Source organism: Mustela erminea, chromosome 1 (assembly GCF_009829155.1).
Source record: "Mustela erminea isolate mMusErm1 chromosome 1, mMusErm1.Pri, whole genome shotgun sequence".
Taxonomy (NCBI): Eukaryota; Metazoa; Chordata; class Mammalia; order Carnivora; family Mustelidae; genus Mustela; species Mustela erminea.
Genome location: NC_045614.1, coordinates 123,441,162 through 123,464,589, shown reverse-complemented (window position 1 = coordinate 123,464,589; position 23,428 = coordinate 123,441,162). Strand labels below are relative to the sequence as shown.

General features: G+C 36.2%; 1 protein-coding gene across 11 annotated transcripts in view; it reads left to right on the top strand.

Annotated features, from left to right (window-relative positions):
* NLGN1 (neuroligin 1) overlaps positions 1–23,428 on the top strand; it is an 830,123-nt gene that overhangs the window by 272,742 nt on the left and 533,953 nt on the right. The window lies entirely within an intron of this gene.

The following is a 23,428-nucleotide window of genomic DNA, read 5'->3' as shown; positions in this document are numbered from 1 at the left end:
AGCAATCATTTTGTTTTATGAGTGAGATCAATTTATATGATGAGTCAGAGACTTACTGGTGAGGTCTGATAGAAGTACTATCTAAAATCTTACAAATTAAAAAAAATTTTTTTTTCTTTTGGAGAGAAATGTGTGTTGGAATAAAAGTTTTACTGAGTTATTTTGGTCACTTTGCCTACTTACCTTCCCCATGATGCAGGAGGACTCAATCAGATTACTGTGAACAATTTGATGATGATGAAAATCATTGTCATTTCTATGTTAGGAAGCCCCCTATGTTAGGAAGTGCACGTTACTTTTGAGTTATCTGTCGGAGAGTGGTGATAGACAGGTATTTATTTTTCCAAAACTCTTTCACCAAGTGGCAGCGAACTGTTTGAATACTGTTCCATTGGACTTGAACTTAACAGTGTTTTACTCTCTGTGTCTTCAACATGTTAGCCAGATACCATTTGCTCAGACAACTCTACTCCTGCTACCCATATCATCAATAATAGTCAAGGTGCTTTCAGTCTTGACAGTTTTCTTTACTGAAAAATTGCTTTGCACAGGCTTTTTTCCATTCCAGTTGACAAGCCATCTTCTCTCAAATCTATGATGTCAGACACTATCAATCCCCAAAAGGCACTGACAACCTTAGACATATGCATGTACAAGTCGATATTATTTTTCAACTAATATCCTTTGGAGACTTTATTTATTTATTTATTTATTTATTTATTTATTTATTTTTACTGAAATAATAGAAGCTAGAAGAATTTGTGACCTGAATCTAGTGGCAAACCTAAAGCTATGTTTGGAAAAATGTCATATGAATTTTTAGGATCCACAGTGAAATATACTGGAGAGGAATTGGGTGGGCATGTCATTTTGGATATATAGGCCATTATGAAAATATTTTCATAGCAACCAGTGGTACTAAGATGTTTTCTTCGTGAATCTCTTTTCCTTCTTCCTTTCTTCTTTCTCCCTCTTTCCCCTTCCTTCCTTCCTTCTTCTCACCACCCCCGCCCTTCTCTCTCTCTCTCTTTCTTTCTGTTCTTTCCCTGGCTAAAAGAAGAAATAGGGAAAATGCCTTTATATTACCTGGAAGATTCCATTTTGAGTAATGGATTTCAAATAAGGAAAAATGTGTATTGTTGCTTTGAAGAATACCTAAAATTTTTGAAATCCTAAAAGGGATTTGCAGTTGTGTAAGTAATTGGCTAATTAAAATTTTATTAAAAGGTAATTTGAGGGATTTTTTTTTTATGGAAAAGAGATGAAGATAGAAAACCTAAGAATAAATTTAACAAGTAGAAAGTTTTATTTAAAATAATTTTACTTTCTTGTCATAAAAATGAGTGGAATAATTATTCTATCATGGAGAAAACTTAGCCTGTTTTTATTTTTTCTTATATGAGCGTAGTCTCCACTGAGAGCATGATCCTTTAAACTTGCCCATGCTGTTCTGGACATTTTGGCCACAAAAAACCTCTTTTGTATTCAGGGTATGTAGGCTTTATGAAAACCAGTTGTAGTAGTGCTGTTTTGTGGTCTCCAGATCAAATATAACCAAGGAAAAAGACCTAAATGAGGTTGAAATTATTTGAGTAATTTATCACTTTTGTGCAATAGGGTTTGGGAAGAGTTAGGTATTATGAATTATGACAACTTATAGTAACTAGACTTAAAATAATTAAACTAGAAATAATTTGCATACTCCTGGAAATATTCAAGAAGTATTAGTATTAAATAGAATTTGAAAGTTCCTTACAGTCCTATTTTCAGAGATAAATATTGTGTATGATTTGATGCAGACCTTTCCATATTATTATGCATATGTAGTTTATTTTATCTACTTAAATACAGGCAAACGGTATTTACTGTTCCATCATTTGTTCTCTTTACTTAATATAATGAGGATTTGTTAATACGTGTAAATCTATCATTTTTAGAAACAGATGTACTGTAATTTATTTAAACAATTCCATGTGTTTAAGATTTAGACTGCTTTCAAATTTTCTCCATTATAAATACTACCCTAATAAATGTTCTTATTCATACATCTTTGCATAGTTGTTCAATTATCTCCTTAGCATAGGTTCCTGGAATTAGATTTGCTGGCTCAAAGATGTTCAGGCAGCTAATACCATTTTACACTTCTACCATCAGTGTTTTAAAATTTGGATTCCCACATCCCTTAGTCACCTTGCCTTTAACTATCTTTTTTTTCCTGTGTTACTCTGATAGGCTAAAATGTATCTGATTATTTTTTAAATCTGCTGCTCTTTGTTATTAGTGGGTTAATTGTCTTTTCAGCCATTGGATTTAACAGGTATTAATTAATGTGTAATGTATATTTACCTGTAGATCTACATCTAGGTCATAGATGGAGATGTAGACAGAGATATAGATATAGGTACAAAACTAGATGTAGACACAGGCAAAAAATATCTACTTCCTATTACAAGCCTTTGTTAATGCCATTTCATTTACATAGATTTCTCCCTCTTTACCTTGATTCATTCTGGAAAGCTAAGCTCATATTCCACTGTCTCTACTAAGCCATAGCTTTTGCTCCTTTCAGAAATCATATCTCCCTCCTTAGATCATCTGTGATACCTTGCACGTCTCTGGGACACTTACGTCATTCTCTTTAATTTAACGTAGATGCATCTTCCTTTCAGCATTGGTAGGTAATAGTTTCTGGTTTCAGAAACTATTTCTTGCCCATTTGTATCCTCCAGAGATACCTTATGATCTGACAATATTTATTAATTTGGGGAGGGTAGGATGTCAGTATTGTGTACTTACAAATTTTCATTGTTGTCTGCCATAAAAGGTATGATTTTTGTGAATTATGGTGTTCTGGTAAAAAACATGGGTTTAGAGTCAGAGAATTTGCCACTTAATGGCTTTGTGACTTTGGGGATGTTCCTTATCTTCTATGAAACTCAATTTAATTCTGTGAAATGAAGGTGATTATAATATAGTTCACAAAGTAGTAATGAAGAATAAGCAATATAATAGTTTGACAAGTGTTTTGTACATTTTTATATAAACATAAATATTATTATTAGAGCTAAGATGTGAATTTTTATGTCTGTAGAAGATAAATAAGAAAACCAAGTTCTGGGGCGCCTGGGTGGTTCAGTGGGTAAAAGCCTCTGCCTTCAGCTCAGGTCATGATCCCAAAGTCCATGGATCAAGCCCCGCATCGGGCTTTCTGAGCCCCGAATCTGGCCCTCTGCTCAGCAGGGAACCTACTTCCACCTCTCTCTCTCTCTGCCTGTCAAATAAATAAGTAAAATCTTAAAAAAAAGACCAAGTTACCCTCTCCCGATGTGTGCCCAGTAATGTGATTCTTAAGAATATAAATAGATAACAAAATTTTGTATGTAAATGTACAATCATATGCATTGATCAGGAAATTGTTTAGTAAATGCAGAAAGAAAAATCAACTCGCAAAAAGGGTTATGCTTTCTTTCCTGTATGATAGAATGGTTAGATTAATGACTAAAACTAATTAAGAAACTGAAAAATTATAGCATGCCTGTTACCAATTCTAAGCCCAATGAACTGTGAGATAGGGATATGGCAACATTAAAAATTACCTCACCATTGTTGAATATTAAGGCAATTTTGCTACCTACCCTTAGAAATAAAATAGCCCTTGCAATTATGTTTCACAATTCGTTATTGGTTCAAAAATTAATGACTTTTATTGTAATAAATGGATCATCACAGGTGACAAAGCACAGTTTTAATTAACAGTGACAGGTAAAGCTCCTTACCATCAGATGGAATTTATATTAGCAGTTACAGAAGAAATTATGTTTTGATCATCACAGTTTTATATTGATGTTAGGAGTACTAATTATATAGTCCTGCCCTTAAAAGTTTTACGGAGTGGGCGCCTGGGTGGCTCGGTGGGTTAAGCTGCTGCCTTCGGCTCAGGTCATGATCTCAGGGTCCTGGGATGGAGTCCCACATCGGGCTCTCTGCTCAGCGGGGAGCCTGCTTCCCTCTCTCTCTCTCTGCCTGCCTCTCTGCCTACTTGTGATCGATCTCTGTCAAATGAATAAATAAAATCTTAAAAAAAAAAAGTTTTACGGGGTATGGGAAAACATGTAAAAATTGTAGAATAAATTTGAAACTGTTAAATATGTTCTCCTGGACTATTTTTTTTTTTAAGATTTTACTTATTTTGACAGAGAGAGACAGTGTGTGTAGAAGCAGGGGAAGCAGCAGACAGAGGGAGAGGGGAAGTAGGCTCCCTGCTGAGTAGGGAGCCTGACACAGGGCTCCATCCTAGGACTCTGGGATCATGACCTGAGCTGAAGGCAGATGCTTAACCAATTGAGCCACCCAGGTGCCCCAGCAGGAATGCTTTCATAATGATCTAGAATCCCAGTTTCAATTTTACAATTCTACTCCTGAACATCCATATTAGACCTTGGCAGAAGAGGAGGCCCCTCACTTTCCACTTCAGACTCAGTGCTGTACAAGAGATTTATGTGCTTCACCTCTAGGGAAACATACTTCTTCGCCCCTCAACATGCAACTCCCAGCCACAAGAGTCTGTATCTTGGCCAACCTTCTGATCTAGGGAGGCACATACTGTAGAGTACTCTACCTTCAGGAGGATGGAAGAGGAAAGAGGCCTGCACAGGCTTTGTATTGGGCTCAGGAGCCATTAGGGCAGGAAATGTCTTAAATGAGTCTTAAATACCTGGAGAGTAGTCTAGAAAAGGTACTGGACACTGAAGATGGACATATCTATTTGGTTCAGTAGTCTCTTTGTCCCCTGAGGAGTGCTGGATGGCATGGAACCATAGTAAGTTCTTACAAAGTACAGGGCCCAGTACAGGGTCCATCTTACCTGGGTCTAGGGGTGGTAATGGTCATATGTCAAACACATGAATATATTTTAGAGTTGTCAGTTAGATAATGGCATAAATATCTCAATGATGATAATAACTCAAATATGCTGATTTTAAATTATGTGCACTTAAGGGAAAAAAGGCTTTATATTTAAACCAATGAGTAATTCAGTATATTAATTTTGTTTTAAGAACAGGGTTCTCAATAACATAATTTCTGTTGTATTGTGGTATTGTTTCTTTTTTAATGTATTTGTAGGGCATGTAGATATTGAGAAATCTAGTTTCTGTATGCCAGAGACACAAAGCATATCAAATAATCAAAACAGACATAGCTATAGTCGTGAGTATATGCACTGGTGAGGAGAGTCTAGGTATTTGCTAAGAGGACCAATAACCAATTTAGTATATTACACACATGCATATATCTAGAAAAGAAAAAAAATAGATGCATATGCACAAAATTGTTAACAATAGTTTCCTTTGGGGTGGTGTCTATGTTTTTAAAACTGTTTGCATTTTTAGTGCCGTTGTAATGTTTTTAAAACTGTGGTCTTAACTATAGGCTTTAAAAGTATAAATACTTAATGCAATACTTACATGTTGAAAATTAAAATATTTGTCCATCTAACATTAAATTTGCTTTCATGCCATGCCAAACTGGTGATAGACATCTCTTTAATTAAATTTGACATTAGGTAGACTCAACTAATTATGGGTTTTTCCAATTTTTAATGAATGAATATATATCTAATCTGACAATGTAAGAAAGTTAAAATGAACATAATAAAGATATAGTGGAAAGTATTAGCCATACATAAAATAGAAAAAGGACCAACAAGGTACACATCTTGCCCTTCTTGACTTCTTTGGAACTATAGATTCTGGAATCTTATTGCTGCCATGTTTAACATTTAATCTAATACTCAAATATTAGCTGTATTCCTACTCACATTAGGAAAAAAAAAAACCCGCCCTGCATTGATTTTCCAGGATTAATTTCCTTCTTATGTGACTGTCTAGCACAGTCTAATTTCTTCAGCATTCAGGTATCTAAACTAAGTTTTAAGTGAAATGTTTCTGAATTATTTCCAATTGTTGCCTACTAAAAGTGAGTAATATTGCTTAAAAGTAATTTAATTTCCTAGAACCTGGTTTATGAGTGCTCTCTAAGTCTATACCTACAATGTCCATTGAATGGTCCACAGCACACAAGTGCCATGCCTCAAATAACAGGACTTTTGTTAATGAAATTTTAATAATTAAATTTTTAATTGCCTCTGTAAACATTTTGTTAACTCTCTTTTAACAATAAGGTTCCTTTATATCTTAGACACCTTGGAGGTAATACATACTTTGGAGGCATCTAGTTCAGGCTTAGCAAACTCAGAAGCATAACAAGAACTAATCAAATACCCTGAAAGAACAAATTGGGTAGTCCCTAGGCAAGTCGAGACTCATGGTTCCTGTAATGACCTGGGAGTACATATACCTCTTAAGGGCACTCAAGTTAAAACTAATATTTTAAAGTACTGTGTCAGTGAAACTAAACACTTGTATGGGCAAAATTTGAGTATCTGGCTACAAGCTTGAGACTCTAGAACTCAGATTCCCATTTATTATACGCATTTATTTTTCAATATTTAGCTACACGGAAGGCCCTGAGACTGCCATATTGGAGAAATAGGAAAAATACAAACTCATGAGATAAAAATAATCAAATAGCATTGATTTTTATGTTGGGTACCTAGTTTTGTTGAGCTCCTTCTTGCCATCTTTTTGAATTTAAATGATTCAGGATAATATTTTATAGATACTGCAATTTAGATGCTTTCTGTTCAAGAACCTAACAGTGGGCTTGTTAGTTTGTTTCTGGTGACAATAGAAGAAAAATTAGTGCGTATGTGCTTTTCAGGTCAGGGGCACGAAAGGTAATCTCCCAAGTTGGAACGTAAAGAAAGAAGTTCCCTAGTGAAGCACAAAATGTTAAAGCTACTACTTCTGCATGTCTGTGTTTCCTGTGCTAATGTGCGAAGGCTGAAGACTCATTATTTTTCTGTTTCTAAGGTCAGGTCAACTAAAGGCTTAAAAGAAGAAAATGGAGGCTGAGGGGACTTGCTCTTTTGCCAGGTCTGGGTCTCCCTGTCATCCTTATCTCTACCTGCTCTTAGGAGTGCCCACTTAGGTATTGTGGTTGCTTATACTCGCTGTTGGAATTGGCCAACCAAGTTGATGCTGAGTCCCCATGAAATGCCAGCCCAGCTACCCAAAGAGGTAAGGATGGAGAATGGAACCTGACTGGCAATGAGGCTCTTTGAAATGCCATCCGACATATTGAACCTTTTATATTTCCCGAGAGGAAGGACAGTACTTTTTCCAGCTTTGGAGTGGCACTGAGACCAAGCTGATCCCTAAGTGAGTCAGAGAGTGAGCAACAGAAAACTGTGAGGGCACAGAGCAGGTCATTTTACTTCTGAGTCACTTTTGTTAAGAACCACATTGTGCTATTTGGTTCCTGCTTTCAAGCAGCTTTGAATAGTGAACTCAATACAGATCAGGAAGTACACATTCCTATGGCTGTGCTTAGTAATAATTGATAAGGTGTGTAATATATGCTAACCACTATGTTGAGTGGTTTTGTTTGTTTTTCACTGGTTCACTTAATTCTTACAGTGCGGTGTAGGTATATACTGAGATCTCCAGATGAGGAAACTGCAGTTTAGAGAAAATGAAATGCTTGCCAGGGAACACTTAGCTAGTAAGTAATATCAGAATAATTTTCTTGATGTGATTCATCTTGCTTATTAAAGAACTTTAATGTTTCAGAATTTTGTTTTGTACTGTTACAGAATAAAAATAGCCAAAAGGGACTAGGTGAACTATTTGGAGAAAGGTTTTTGTATCCCTTCTATTACAAACAAACCTGGTTTCACTTTTCTGTTTTTTGCCCATCAGACAGTGTACAGAAGTTCTTATTTTGCTGCCTGATATTACATTGCAAAGAAAAATTAAATTACCTAAATAAGTAGCATCCATCGTTTTTGCAGAAAGACAGTTCATTAGTCAAGAATATATAAACTGTTCCACACACTGCTTCTGTTGAATGTTTAAATGAAAAAAAAAAAAATCCTTATCCTGTTCCCTGTGTTCTTTATATCATGACACTAGGAAAACAGGCTTTCAGATTTTTTTTTAACAAAATATTTCTTTTTTATTTTTTGATTGTTTTTCAACTTCTGAACAACAAACATTTAAATAAAAAGAGCAGAGTTGCATGTTATTTGAAGGATTTTAAATGTGCCTAATAACTGAACATGTTTACAATAGCCAGTGATATTCATAAAACAATTCTACTGCTCGTATAAAATTTTTGAGTTATTTTGCAAAACAAATTTAAGTGGGTCTGCCTTTTTACTGATTTCCTGTCAAAACCAACTGTATAAAAGAGGTGGCAGACACAATGACTTTGAAGAGGGATTTAAAGGAATTAATCTTTAGAGACCTTTATAATTTCTGAATTGGACTAAAACAATTCTCACTTTCTAACTGGAGGGGGTCATGATTATGTAGATATATTCATTTTACCTAAATACATACACAAATGTTTATCGATAAGATAATTTTTGTTCATGTATGTAATCTATACATAATGTCTGCATTTCAGTTTGAAGCACCAGTATATAACTTGTCAGAAAGTGACTGATTTAAACTCCCTCTTAGAACAGCCTAAGTGTTACTAATGTATAGGAAATAAGAGGCAGCAGAGTCTTCGCCTCCAGAAGACCTTGGGATCGCACCCCTTTGGAGCTCATCAGAGCCCATTCAGGTTTATCCTGAGGGACCACTTGATGTTCTGCCTGATACTCCTTCTTCGCAGGGGCTGAATGCACAGTTTCGGCAAGACACCCAACTCCTGCTGGCTTGAGAAAAGTGTTATTTTAATGATGATTATAATGAGCTCTAGTGTTGCTGGGAGCCAAATGTATCCTTAAGTCCAAGAGAGAACGCTGCAATCAGGGTGAAGTATAATGTAGCTTAGATTATTATTTGATAAATTGGCCTTTTAATTAGGATTTTTTTCTCCTTCAATACTCATTTATTGCCTACTTTTCCAAGGTGAATAATTGCTATGCATCTTTATGAAGATATCATAGCAACGGAAGCATACTGAATGCACTGAAAGGAGGGGACTACCTCAGACCACTTATCCTGACACATTAATCAATGAAACTGTGCCTTTGATCCCAGCACCTGAATGCATTTCTAGTATTTGATTTCGCCTCCAGCAACCATTACAAGTTACTTTTTATTAAGTGACTCCAGCCTTAGCAGATGGTTTTTAACCACTTCTAAACCCATCCCTGCACTGTATTGTCATGAGAAGTTCATTAAGGAAGCATCTAACAAAAGAAATTTCAGCTGGACAATTCCGTATGATGATGCTCTAGCAGCCCTTAGAGTTAGTGGACTTTGAACATGGACTTTAGTCTTTAATAGATTTGATGTAATCTGCTCTGAAATTGTTGTTTATTTATCATCTGCCAGAATTTAGTATGATTGAAAGTTTTATGAAAAAAACAATAGAGTTAAATATTTTGTATTTCAAGGCTGTTTAGATCTCTTAAGGGAGGCACAGTGCCTTGCCTTGATAGTTGCACATTTCCATTTTTACAAAAAAAGTATATCAAGCCAGATAATGTTGGGTATGCATGACAGAAATAGCATGGAGGACATGGGGACTTAGAGTGGAGAAGACAGGAGAGAAACTAAAGGTTTTGGTCCCAGCTTGCTATGCAACAGCCCTTGACCAGTGACTTCCAAACTGTTTAGGCACTCATCCATAGTAACACATTTTGCATGGTGACACAGTATACACAGTGTATGTTAAGCACTGAAAACATGTTTCCCAGAATTGTATCCTTTGTGCAGACTATGACTCTATTTTCTATTCTATGGTATGCTATTTCACTCAAAAGAAATGCTGGTCACAGATCACTACGACGATTTCACAATCGACAAATGGGTCCCAGTTTAGAGGGAGAGAGATACACAATAAATTTCTGAAATTTCCTTTCAATTGTAAAAATCTATAACTCTGACTGGAAAATGCATGTAGATATGACTCTCATGTGTTAGATTCAAGTCAGTGAATATCCTGAATAGGTCAATAGATACATTGCTTGCCTGTGTGATCCCATTCAGTGGATGGCTCTATTTGATGCAAATAGTTTCTAAAATAGATGGTGAGATGTAACAATCTTACAATTTTTTTTTTACTAATTATCAAAACTTATAATTATGCTTATAACAATACCTGAAGCTTTCCATTACCATACGGTAATGGGAGAGTATTAAGGTTGGTGAACTGAACGTGAAAACCTTTTCTTGAACCATTAAAATTAAATAGTTTCTTATATTGCTGAGCCACAGCTGAAGGTAATTTATGTAATGAAATCCACTTTTCATACCATTGCTATTTTCTTTGCCCCTAGAGTAGACTAGTCTGGCATGGAAACTTCATGAGGACAGAAACCATTCATGTCTTCCAGCCTGTTGACCATTTTTGCGCCAGAGGGAAGCACCATTCCAGGCCCAGTCTGTACGCTTGTTAGATATTTGTTGATATAAATAGAAATGGATGGGCAGATGGATGAATGAGTTCATTATAATAAGGCTTGTCCTAGGCAGTCTGGAAATTGCAAAGTTTTCTTTTTATCTCTGGCTTTTCTTTCTTTCAGTTCTTCTTGGATTTAGTCCTCTTAGTAAGTACACATATTCTAGTCTCTTGTTTGACCTAAACTCCTTTCTGTATCTTCCTTCTTACTTCAACTTTTTAGAAATTTAAAATATCTGCCTAGTATTTGGTTCCTGAACCATTTAGTTACACACTAATTAATTCATGTCAAAGAATGAAGAAATCTCAGTAATGGCTTATAGTATATAAATGCTTCCAGGAGAGTTTACATCTCAACCAGTCTTCTTGGACAAGTCATTGTCTTGGATGATGGTTTTACTAGTCCTGTCAGAAAGAGATGGGAAAGTTAAAAGAAGATACTTTTTCAGTGTCTTGTTAATAACCCCAAAGAGTGATGTTTGAACTTCAGAAAATACTGAGACTTATGCTGGGGACAGAGGTTAATGAGAAATAGTGAAAATAGCAAAACATTCACATATATGATATATATCCTTTCTATAGTTTAGGAGAGCGTTTTCTTTGGATTTTGGGGTGCTTTTAGAAAACCCTAATTTCTGAGTTATAGTCCAGACCTGTTAAATCAGAATTTCTGAAAATAAGAAACAGGAATTTTTATTTTGTTTTTTTAAAGATTTATTTATTTATTTTAGAGAGAATGAGTGTGAGCAGAGGGAATATTCAATATTCAATATTATTATTGAATACCTACCAGACAGCAGAGGGAGAGGGAGAGAGTGAATCTTCAAGCATACTCCCCAGTGATTGTGGAGCCCAACATGGCCAACATGGCCCAACATGGGGCCTAATGTGGGACCTGATGTGAAGCCAGTCCTACAACCCTGAGATCATGACCTGAGTTGAAATCAAAAGTCAGGTGCTTAGCCACCCAGGTACCCCTAGAAATCTTTATTTGAAAATAAACTCTCAGCTCATACCTATGTATGCTAAATTGAAGATCCAGATTAAATATGTTTTTCATGTTGAAATGTGTCTGTGATAACTTGTTTGAAGGTCAGCTCCAAAGTCCCTTTATCCAGGTGACCCAAAAGTCACTTATTTCTTCTTTTGCATTATGAATGGGCCTTGGGACCCTAGGTCACAGAAGGACAATTAAGCCAATAGGAACTCCTAGAGAATTCTAGTGTATTTATCAAATGTCCACCTCCATAAAAAGCAGAACCAGCTTCCAGTGTATCACAGATTATTTGCTTAAGAAAGACAAAAGATTTTAAATGAGAACATAGGACAGATGTCTTTTGAATCTTGCTTCAGCTTCAGAAACAAAGAAACAAATAAACAAACAAAACCAAACTTGCATTATACCACACATTATTATGAAGCTAATTTCACTAAGGAGAAATCACAACACAACTAAATGTATCACTTATATTTTTATGCAAATACATTTTGGGTACTCCAGACTTTTGGATTTTCCATTTGAGTCTCCCTATAAGCAAGGGTAACAGAGTTAAATTTATTCCTTAAACAAATATTATTATTGAATACCTACCAGACAGCAGCCATACTGCTAAGATCTGGAGATGGAGGAATAAACAAAGACTTGGTGCCATTTGATAATGCTGAGGAGATAACTATTTGTGAAATTAATTTTTAAGGATATCTGAGTACAGTTGTAAAGAAAACTATGTGAGAGGCAAATCAGGGTATCTGATATAGGCTTGGGGCTGAGAGAATGATGCCTTGAGCAACGATATTTAATCATAGTCTTGAAGAATAAACAAGACGCAGTTGACCAGGCCAGGTAAAGCCTTTTAGACAGAGTGACAATATGAGTGAAGAGTCTGTTCTTTCATTCTTAAAAGGTGTGTTTATTTGAGTATTCTTACATAGCACAGCTTATATTTTCCAAGTAAACTATAGTTTCAGTTTTACATAATTATTTCTTTATTTTTTACTTCCAAATTTTTCACTTCTGGCCACCAAACTCTAAAGTAAAATATGGGTATTTAATAATTTGAAATAATAATAACACCAACAATAATAATAAGTTCAGGGTACTTACCCTGTGCAAAGTACAGTTCTTAGTATATTTATGAATTCTTATTTCATCTTTACTGCAACTCAATAGGCTTTTCTAAGGCAAAACACACAGGATAAATTTGATGTAATTATTTATAGAGATTATTACAGAAGGCCTGGAGATAGTAGAGAATTTTAAAAGCAATAAAATATGTTTATTGCTGCTAGAGGAATTATAAAATAATTTTGTATCATCTCCGCAATATAGCAATCACTAAAGCATGGCTTGCTCTTCACTCCGCATAGCTATTTAATCATCTGAACAGATTGGAAAAGTGGTCCCCATTTGGCAGAATAAAGTAGCAGGCATGCATTGGAGCTGAGTGGGAAGCTGCTGTGACTTGATGGACATCATGAGTATGTGCTGGGCAAAAAAAGGTTCCCAATGGCCCTGAGTTAGGTATTTAATTATTAGGGATTTAGAGTCCTTCACATTTTTCCAGAGTCTGCTACAAAACTATAAATGCCCTAAAATGGAAAGACACCTTAAGCAATGGCATCCCTAAAGAATTAGTAAAATAACAGAATTGATTGTAAAATTGCTCCATAGTGCCTGAGACTGGGTTGGCAGACTTTGCTATCTCAATAGCAAGCTCCGTGATAGCTTTGCGAAAGTCATTGTCCTGTACAAGTTTTGCTTTCTTTATCTTCATAAATGGCCTCATACCTGCACTCCAATAGTAAGCCATGAGAGACAATAGTAAGAAACGTTCACTGTAGACACATCAAACCCAAGGCCACTCATATGTATTACCTGCGAGACCTTGACCTAATTACTCAGCCTCTCTGTACCTCACTTTCTTCATCAATATAAGGAGAATGATAATATTACCACCATCAGTAATAATTTCAGTAACTATCATAAGATTTTTATGGAGGTCTACTTACTCATTTATTCATTCAACAAATTCTTAGCACATCTACTGTGTGCCAAGAACTATGATGCTTTTTAATGGAGGAAAGATCGCCAATAAATGGAAGAACAAGAAAAGTATAAAATATAGAAAAGTTAATTTGAGAGCGACAGAGATTTTTTTTTAAAGAATTTATTTATTTGACAGAGAAAGATCACAAGTAGGCAGAGAGGCAGGCAGAAAGAGAGAGAGGAGGAAGCAGGCTCTCTGTCAAGCAGAGAGCCCGATGTGGGACTCGATCCTAGGACCCTGAGATCATGACCTGAGCTGAAGGCAGTGGCTTAACCCACTGAGCCACCCAGGTGCCCTGAGACAGAGATGTTTTAAATAAGATATATAGGGAAAACTTCTCTAATGAGGTAGTATTTAAGTAGAGACCTGAAAAGAGTGAACAAATGAGTCCTACAGTTGTATATGCAGTGGGAGCACATCAGACAGAAGGAACAGCAGAAACAAAGGTCTTAACACGAGCATTCATGGCATATTCAGAGAAATGCAAGGGGGTCATTGCAGCTAGAGCTATGTGAGCAAAGGGGAGAATTTTCAGAGATAAAATCAGAAAAGCATCAGGAGAGTAAGAGCGTATAAGGGCTTTTAGAACATTATAAGGTCTGGCTTTTGCCATATATCATCAGATTTAAGACACTTTTGAGTGTTAGCTTTATCATTATTGTATGCATACATACCTCAAGGGGGTAAAAACCTTTCCATGTAAGCAATGACATAAGACTTTCAATCAAACACAATTTTTATTTTGTATTTATTTAAAGAGCTCATTTAATCTTATTTTGACAAAAATTCTTTTATAGGCCATGCTAGTCTGTCACTGTCCCTTTGCACACATAATAACTTCTCATTTCAATGTCAAATCACAGTGGAAACGTCTTGAAGACATTAAACTCAAAATGTTTCAACAATGCTTGTAAGTCAACTGAAGTTGTCCAAGCTTGTATACGTATAAATAGTGACGCTACCATCCTGGCTGACAGCAAATATAAGACACTTCTTAACTTCTTATAAAAAATAAATGTGTATTATAGTAAGTTAAATGTGTAGTGTAAATGAGATAGAAATTCAGAGGAGGGTTTTGAGAAAGGGGGTAGCGATTTAATTCAGAAATCACTCTTGCTCCCATGAAGATAGACTGAATGAAATGAGCCATGACAGAAGCAGAGAGTGGCCAGGGCACTTATTTTTAAAAACAGTAATTCAGATGGTTTGTTTCAAAGTCATAGTTCAGACATGGTATGACACGGTCAGGTTCTGATAGATTTTGAAGGTAGAATGGACATAGTTGCAGATAATTTTATGTAGGTAGGAGAAAATAAGGAAATCAAAGTGGCCCTGAGGGTTTTGGCTTGAGATGGGGAAGACTGTGGGTGGATGGATTGGTGCCCACAGAGAAGGTCAAGAGTCTGATTTTGGACATGGCACATTAAATTGCCTATTATTCATTTAAGTGGAACTGTTGATCAGGCAATCAGGAAATGAGTCTGGAGTTTAGAGAAGAGATACAGTCTAGAAATATAAAATTGATATAAAATGACTCCATCCTGGTGCAGAGGCTGTTCAATACTATACATTAGGAAGACATCACCTAAGGTGGTGTTTCTCAGTATTGTTGGCCACTATCCGCAATTAAAACAACATTTTACATCAAAAGCATACACAAACTTCACACTGGACAAAGATGTATTATTTCATGTAACTTTATCTTACCATGTATGATATTTTGTTTTATTTCTGCTATTTTTGTTCAAAACCCAAAAGTTACTGCATGCTACTCAGATTGAGAAATGCTGCCTTAGACTGTGAATGAGGATAAAGAAGAGTTCCCAGAACTGAGCCTTGGATGCTCCGACATTCAGAACTCTAATTGATATCATATGTACAAAGATTTCAACAATGCCTAGCTTAAAAAAATTAAGTGTGCAAAATGTGTTAGTTAGAAAACGTAGATTTCTCCCCCAAGTATTCCTTGACTTATTTTTATCAGTTTTGTAGTTAGAGGGCTCAGGCTATAGTATACAGAAAAAGAAATAGGTGCTGTGTTTATTTTCTTTGATTCATTGCTAATTCCCACAAACTGAGCAGCTTAAAACAACACGCATTTATTTATTTATTTTTAAAGATTTTATTTGTTTATTTGACAGACAGAGATCACAAGTAGACAGAGAGGCAGGCAGAGAGAGAGAGAGGGAAGCAGGGCCCCCGCTGAGCAGAGAGCCCCATGTGGGACTTGATCCCAGGACCCCGGGATCATGACCTGAGCCGAAGGCAGCGGCTTAACCCACTGAACCACCCAGGCGCCCCAAAACAACATGCATTTATTATGTCAGTTTTGATGACTGAGAAGTCTGGGTACACTTTAGCTGAGTATTCTCTTTTAGAATCCTGCTAAGCTACACTTTAGATGTTAACCATGGCTGTGCTCTCATCAGAGGCTTGACTAGGAAAAGATAGAATTCAGAGCCCCTCAGGTGTGGGCTGCATTCATCTCCTGTAGGTTGTAGGACAAAGGTCTGCACTGACTTGCTGACTGTTGGCTGGGGGTTACTCTCATTTCTAGATGGCACGTGCTGCTCCTTATCATGTGACCCTTTCCCTAGACAATTCAGAGCATGTCCTCTAACTTCTTCAAGGACAGCAGGAGAATCTCTCAAACATCAGTCAGCTAATGTAGATATAGCGTTATGTAATTATGAGACTGAAAACCTGTCACCATTGCTTTATAGCATAACTTAATCAAGAGAGTAAAATCACTTTTGTCAGACTCTACCGGTTAGAAGGAAGTCATTTGTTATAATCACTCTCAAGGGGAAAAGACTATATAGGGGCCTGACTAGCTGGGGGACATTTTAGGGTGTGTCCTCCTGCCTTTCTCCAGCTTTTTTCACAGCTTGGAACTTGTGGTAAAGTGGGAAATTTCTGTTCTTCATCTTGATTATGAAATAGAATAGTACAGACCAGGGGTAAAAAGTCACGAGCTCTATTCTTAGCCCTCTCATTTTATTATGTGAAGGTAACTAACCTGTCAGAACTGTTGGGTCGGCAGCTCTGGGAATGCAGGAGGAACAATAAAAATGGCCCTGCCGGGCTGTCATCTTCCAGGATGCCCTCTTCCTTTACCCAGGACTCTTCCGCCGGAAGGACGTATGCCCAGGACTCGTCACCATAAATAAACCGATATCTATGCAGGAAACAGGAACATCAGGACTCCCCCTTACCCTACAATCACCGAATACCTTACCTTATATGGCTGTGAACCTATGCCCTGTCTTAACCCAAATAAAAGACCCACTCGACCCCCTCCCACGTGCGACTTCCCCAACTCTCCTCTCCTGAGTCTCAGAACCTCGCCCAAGGGCTCCTTTAATAAACCTTGCCTTGCGCCTATCTCTCCTGGTGTCCTGTGTGTATCTCGCCTGGTGTCTTGTGTATCTCTCCTGTAAAACCTTACAAGAACCTCAGCTTCCCATCTTGAAAATGAAATGACGGCAAAAACAAACAAACAAACAAATAAAATGGTGATGGCAGTGTCTTTCCAGAATCTTTTCTCACATGATATTATTCTCTCAAGAATATTATATGAGGGGCACCTGGGTGGCTCAGTGGGTTAAAGCCTCTGCTTTCCGTTCAGGTCCTGATCTCAGGGTTCTGGGATCGAACCCAACACTGGGCTCTCTGCTTAGCTGGGAGCCTGCTTTCCCCTCTCTCTCTGCCTGCCTCTCTGCCTGCTTGTGATCTCTCTCTGTCAAATAAATAAATAAAATCTTAAAAAAATTATATGAAATAATTTCTATTTTGATTTTGAGCTATAAAGTGATAACAATATAGAAAACTTTAATCTGACGTTATTCTTTATTATGATAGCTATACTCTGGTTCTCTGAGCTTTCATTGGCTATTAGGAAGGCTATGGCAATGTTATGAATGGTTTATAGCCTGTCACCGTGCTCTAAACCTTATCTATAGCAAAGTCTCAAGTATTAATTGAATGAATAAACCATATTTTTCTCCATTTGGTTTATAAGTAGTTTTATCTTGGGAGCCATAGATAGTTTTACCTTACTTTATAAAAGCATGTTTGATTTTTAAAACCACAAGTTTTGCACAGTTTGTACTAAAGGACTACTTTATTGCTTTTTTTTTATTTCCTGAAAAATGCAACAAAAGTTTAAAATTAATAACACTCAGTAACAGGGAATAGGGATAATAAAAGTTATGTTCCTTGCTTCAGAAGCAACTTATTTTCCACTTCCTTATAAAAAAAAATCAGAAAACTTTTGGGTGGTTTATCAAGGGATTTTTTTTTTTTAAGGAGAGAGAGAAATTAAACAAACAAACAAAAACTTCTAAACTTTTCTACTCAGCATCTCTCCATTGAGAACAAGATTGGGGATTTGCTTGATTTGGATGGTTCCTCAACTCTCAGAAGACCCATATCCATATTTGGGAGGAGAAAGCAGTGAAAAAATCAAGGGGAAGGCAGATTTATTAGGACATAGCAAATCCAGGCACCTTAAGTATTTCATAGCACCATGTCAGTTAGTCAAAGTGACAAACTTAAATGACCATTCCCAGATAATTTAGGATAATATACAGAGTTATATACAAAGCTTACTTTCTGGGGGGCATGGGATGGTGGCAAAAACGTGTTTCTTTGCAGACCAATATCTATTTTGCAATTATTTTATTTTATTTTATTTTAAATATTTTATTTATTTATTTGACAGACAAAGACCATAAGTAGGCAGAGAGGTAGGCAGAGAGAGAGAGGAGGAAGCAAGCTCCCCACTGAGCAGAGAGCCGTGATGGGGCTCCCCAGTAACCTGGGGTCATGACCTGAGCTGAAGACAGAAGCTATAACCCTCTGAGCCACCCAGGCACCCCATCTATTTTGCAATTATTTTTAAAAAATAGAAAAAATTTAATCAAACACATCTTCTAGCGCTTCTCATTTAAAATAATAAGAGTCTTGCCAATATCTTCTATTTATGCCTGTCACCAATCATCTAGAGCTAGAGTTTTATCTCCTTTTAGCATCTCAACTGATCACCTAGAAACCATATTGACATAGTCCAGACTTGGCTTTCACTATCTGCTGGATATTTCCAAATGAATATTCTTCTTTCAATTGAAATTCACCTTAGTAAAAATTAATTTTTAAACTACAGCCTAGCTGTTGCCCAACCAGTTTCCCTTCTTTATCTCCACAAGTGCATCAACACTTTGCATATGTGTGGCCCACAATGAATAAATATCCAGCCTTTTTATCTTCCATTCAGACAAGATATTCTCATACACTTACAAACCCTTCCTACCTTGGCACCTTAGTGTAAAGTGCCTTTCAAGATGAAGGCAGAATTATTCTGTATATTTTTTGATGTTGCTGAGAGGGAATTTCTGTAATTACTTCTTCCAAGCAAGAAGTGAACTAGGGCACCTAGGCTTCCTGAAGATGAGGTCTCTTATTTAGTTATAAAAGAAAGTACATTTGGGTAGGTGAGTCAGCTCAGATCATAAAAGTCTCTCCAGTTGGACTGAGGAGCTTAGATTCTACCATAAAAAATGGGTAAGAGTGCCTGGGTGGCACAATAGGTTAGGTGTCCAAGTCTTAGTTTTGGCTCAGGTCGATCTCAAGGTCCTGAGATGGAGCCCTGTACACAGAACAGAGTCTGCTCGAGGTTCTCTCCCTCTGTCCTTCCTGCTCATTCTCTCTCTCTCTCAAATAAATAAATAAATAAATAAATCTTTAAAAAAAAAAAAAGAGTCACGGTGACTTAGTGATCATCCAAAAATGTGGAAAAAATTAAGAAATTAATCTCTAGTGGTTTGTGTTAACAATTCAAATGTGTTCAAGCAGTTGTTGCTTTAAAGGTGATTTAATTCATGCTTTTGCTACAGTTAGGTAGAACTAGAAGTGAAAAAGAAAGATGTTAGAGATATGTAGGGGAGAAAAATTATTAGACTTAGTGCCAGGATGTAAGTGAAAAATGCCTAAGATGTGGCTAGGTTCTAAGTCCTGGGGGCGGGGGGGACATACAAAAACTTAAGTAGAAGCTCACTTAAAGGCACATTGTGAAAACTGGAAAAAATATGTTTTTCTCATTGCAGGTCTAGGTAGACATTGTACGTAGGTACAGAAAGACAATACATAACTGAGGTAACTATCTCTTTTATATTCCTTTTTTTTTTTAACTTTTCTCTTATTTTGCTTAAAGCCACATGAGCTTTAGAACTTGTTAAAAATATGTTGTGAATAGTGCCCCTCCAAAATTCATGTCCACCCAGAATCTGAAAATATGACCTTACTTAAAAATAGGGGCTTTGTAGATGTAATTAGTTAAGACGAGTTATGCTGGGTTAAGGTGGTCTGTTTATTCATTAACTGGCGTCCTTTTAGGACAAGGAGATGCTTCACAGAAATACATATACATGTAGGGAAGAATCCCATGTGAAGACAAAGAGTTTGGAGTGAAGCAGCTATAAGTTAAGGAACACCATGTATTGCTGGGATCCACCAGGAGCTAGAAAGATGCAAAGGATGATTCTTCTCTGGACCCTACCAGGGAAGCATAGCCCTGCCTGCATCTTGATTTCTCTTGATTTCAGAATTCAAGCCTCGAAAACTGTGACAGAGTAAGATTCTCACGTTTCAAGGCACCAAGTCTGTGGTAATTTGTTGTAGACACAGTTCTTAGTGCTTTATTCAAATGAGTTCACAGAAGTCTGTGTTGGAGGCACAATTATAGTATTATTTTTAAATAAGCAAACAGAGGCTTAGAAGGATTTTCACCCAAGAACACCTTGCTAGTAACTAGAAGAACCATGATTCTTAAAATAACTATTGGACTCAGACCCACCAAACAATGTATCTCTCCTCCATTCCTTCACGTTCTGTGTAACTCTTAGCAAATATATTTGAAGCATCTCTGAAAAACATTTTTTTAACATTTATTTATTTATTTATTTGAGAGAGAGAGAGCGAGAGACAGAGCGTGCTCTCAAACAGGGGGAGGGAGAGAGGGAGAGGGAAAGGGAGGAGAGAAACCAGACTAGGGACTTGATCCCACAACCCTGAGATCATGACCTGAGCTGAAATCAAGAGTCTGCCACTTAACTGACTGAGCCAACCAGGTGCCTCAAAAGACATTTTTTTTTTCTTAAGTAATCAGATTGAGCAGTAGGTCAAGGGTTCCTGCCCCAGCTAAGACATTTTATTTTTTTGTTTAGATTTCTTGGGCTTCCTGTCAGCCATTGGGTCTTTGGGGATTACAGTAACTTCATTCTGTTTCCAACTTTACTGATTCTCCAGACTTTGGTATCTAAAGAATTTTATAATCTTTCAAATTTTTTGCCCAGGGACATAAGTTGGGAGGGTGGTTTAAAATATACACACTCCCACAAACTTGAAATCACAGTGAAGCAATATGCAAAATATTTGAGCTTCTCTAATGATTCTTCTTAATTTATCATAATGTCTTTGATGGAATGCAGATCTGCACTTCGGAGATTCTGCTGTTCATGGAAGGTAAACATTGACAAGTGAACTTCTTGTCTTTTGAAGGAAGATATCAACAACATTGAATAGAAAGCCTTACAAATATCTTTTATAGATATGTTTGTGTATTTTATTTTTTTTTATTTTTAAAAGATTTTACAAATTTATTTATTTCCCAGAGAGATAGAGAGCAGAAGTAGGCTGAGCAGTAGGCAGAGAAAGAGGGAGAAGCAGACTCTCTGCTTAGCAGGGAGCCCAGTGTGGGCCTTGATCCCAGGATCCTGGGATCATGACCTGAGCTGAAGGCAGCCTCTTAACTGACTGAGCCACTCAGGCACCCCATGTTTGTGTTTTAAAGGTGAATGCAATTTTAAGTTTCTAGGTTGCCCACATTACAAATGTATACATTGTTGGACTCATAAGAGGGTGGTTCTGTAATCTGATCATATACAATTTTTATTGCCAATTTCTGTATTATTATAAATATTTCAAAAGTCACATTTTCCATTTGTTTCATTTCCATGTCTCTTTGTTTCAAAGATTTCATTGGTGGGATGTAGAATTTCTGTATGGGGCTGGGAGGCATATTCTCCTCCATTTGCCCTCTAACTCTGAAAGGTATCCGGTGTTGCCCAAACACATTGGTTTAAAATATAGTCAACAGTTATTCATTGAATGCCTACTATTGACCAGATGCTCTTCTAGCTGTTGAAAATACAACATTGAACAAGAGAGTAAAATATGTGAATATGCTTATGTATGTATATGCCTAAGGGATAATTTTACCAGTGTATGAGAAATGATAGGGCATAAGGGAAACAGTAAAAAAAATAAAAAAATGTTTTAGGAAATATCTTGTAGATAATAACAATGACTTCAGACCCAAACTGTCATGTCTCATGCTTTGTCTAACACAATGCTGTCCCAAATAAATAGAATATTAGCTACAAATTTCAGCCACATAAATAAATTAAAACTTTTTAGCAACCACATGAAAAGAAATAAAGAAAAATAGTGAAGTAAATTGTTACAATATATTTTATTTAACTCAGTATTTCCAAATATTACCATTTCAACAAGTAATATAAAAATTATGAGATTTTACCTGTGTGTGTTGTATGAAATTCTGTGCTTATTTTATACGTATAATACAACTCAATTCAGACTAGCCACATTTTAGGTGTTCAAAAGCCGCATGTGTTGACTCTAGTGGACGGTACCTATCTAATGCCTTAATTTTTTTCACTTGCCTTCTACATTTGAATTGGGGACATTGGTTAATTTTATATCTTTCTTTTTTGTCCAATAGTAGGCAAATGAAAAAGATGGTGAAGATTTTTTAAAAAATTGTCTGTTATTGTCTGAAATATTCCAGTATAAAAGCAAATTATTGGACTTATTAAAAGGACTTTTTAAAAATATAAACCAAAAAATGTTCAGAATTTACTTGTAAGAATATCAAATTTTGCTATCAGGAGTAAATAATAAAATCTTGGATAAATTTGCTTTGAAAATAATTGAGCAAACAATATTTTCTAAGTATAGAAATTTAGAGAAAAAGGAAACATGGATAAATTTGGAAAAGCCTTCATAGAAGCCATGATATGCGCCTTGAGAGATCCTTGGCCAGCAAGTAAAGGGTTCTGTCTCTTGAAGCAGCTCCGTAGGGTAATTTTAACATATAACCTGTGACTATTTTTGTTCCAGTATCTACCACGTTGACTTTCAGATGACAACTTCTGTTTTTCCCCTGGTAGAATTCAGTGCTATTTTATGCATAATTTAGATTATGTTATTACTAGACAGTTTTAAGAAGAAATAGGGATTTTGTTTTTGTAATTCTTAGTTTCATTTCATTCTCGATGAGTTTACAGTTTGCTGAGTTTTATACATTTGTTGATTAAATATGGTAGTGAAACCTAGCAATGAATTCTGGAGACTGGAAAGAGAAATGAAGTTACTTTATAATTTTGTTTCTAATATTTTGTAAAAATCATTTAAATATAAGATGGACTATGTTCAGTTTTCAAATCTTTACTTCAGAGATGCGCAAATAGTGAAAAATGTATGAAGTTTGGCTCCTGAGTCCCATTAGGATTATGAGTTTCCTCATTGTGAGATGAGAACAATACTACCTCCACTGCAGACATATTTAGAGGGTTAAATGAAATAAATATGTAATGTATAGCATATGTGAGTATTACAGTAGGCTCTTAATAAAGGTTAGTTACCCTTTCTCCCTTAACCTCAAATTACAGCTTATTTTTCTGTTAAAAAATAACAACAACAACAACAAAACCAAGTTGTTTCTTCAGTCTGAAAAACAGCAGATGAAACATTTGCCTTTTTTACTTAAGAAAACTAATTTTAAAAACTAGGTTTAAAATAATACATCAAGAACAAAATCCGCT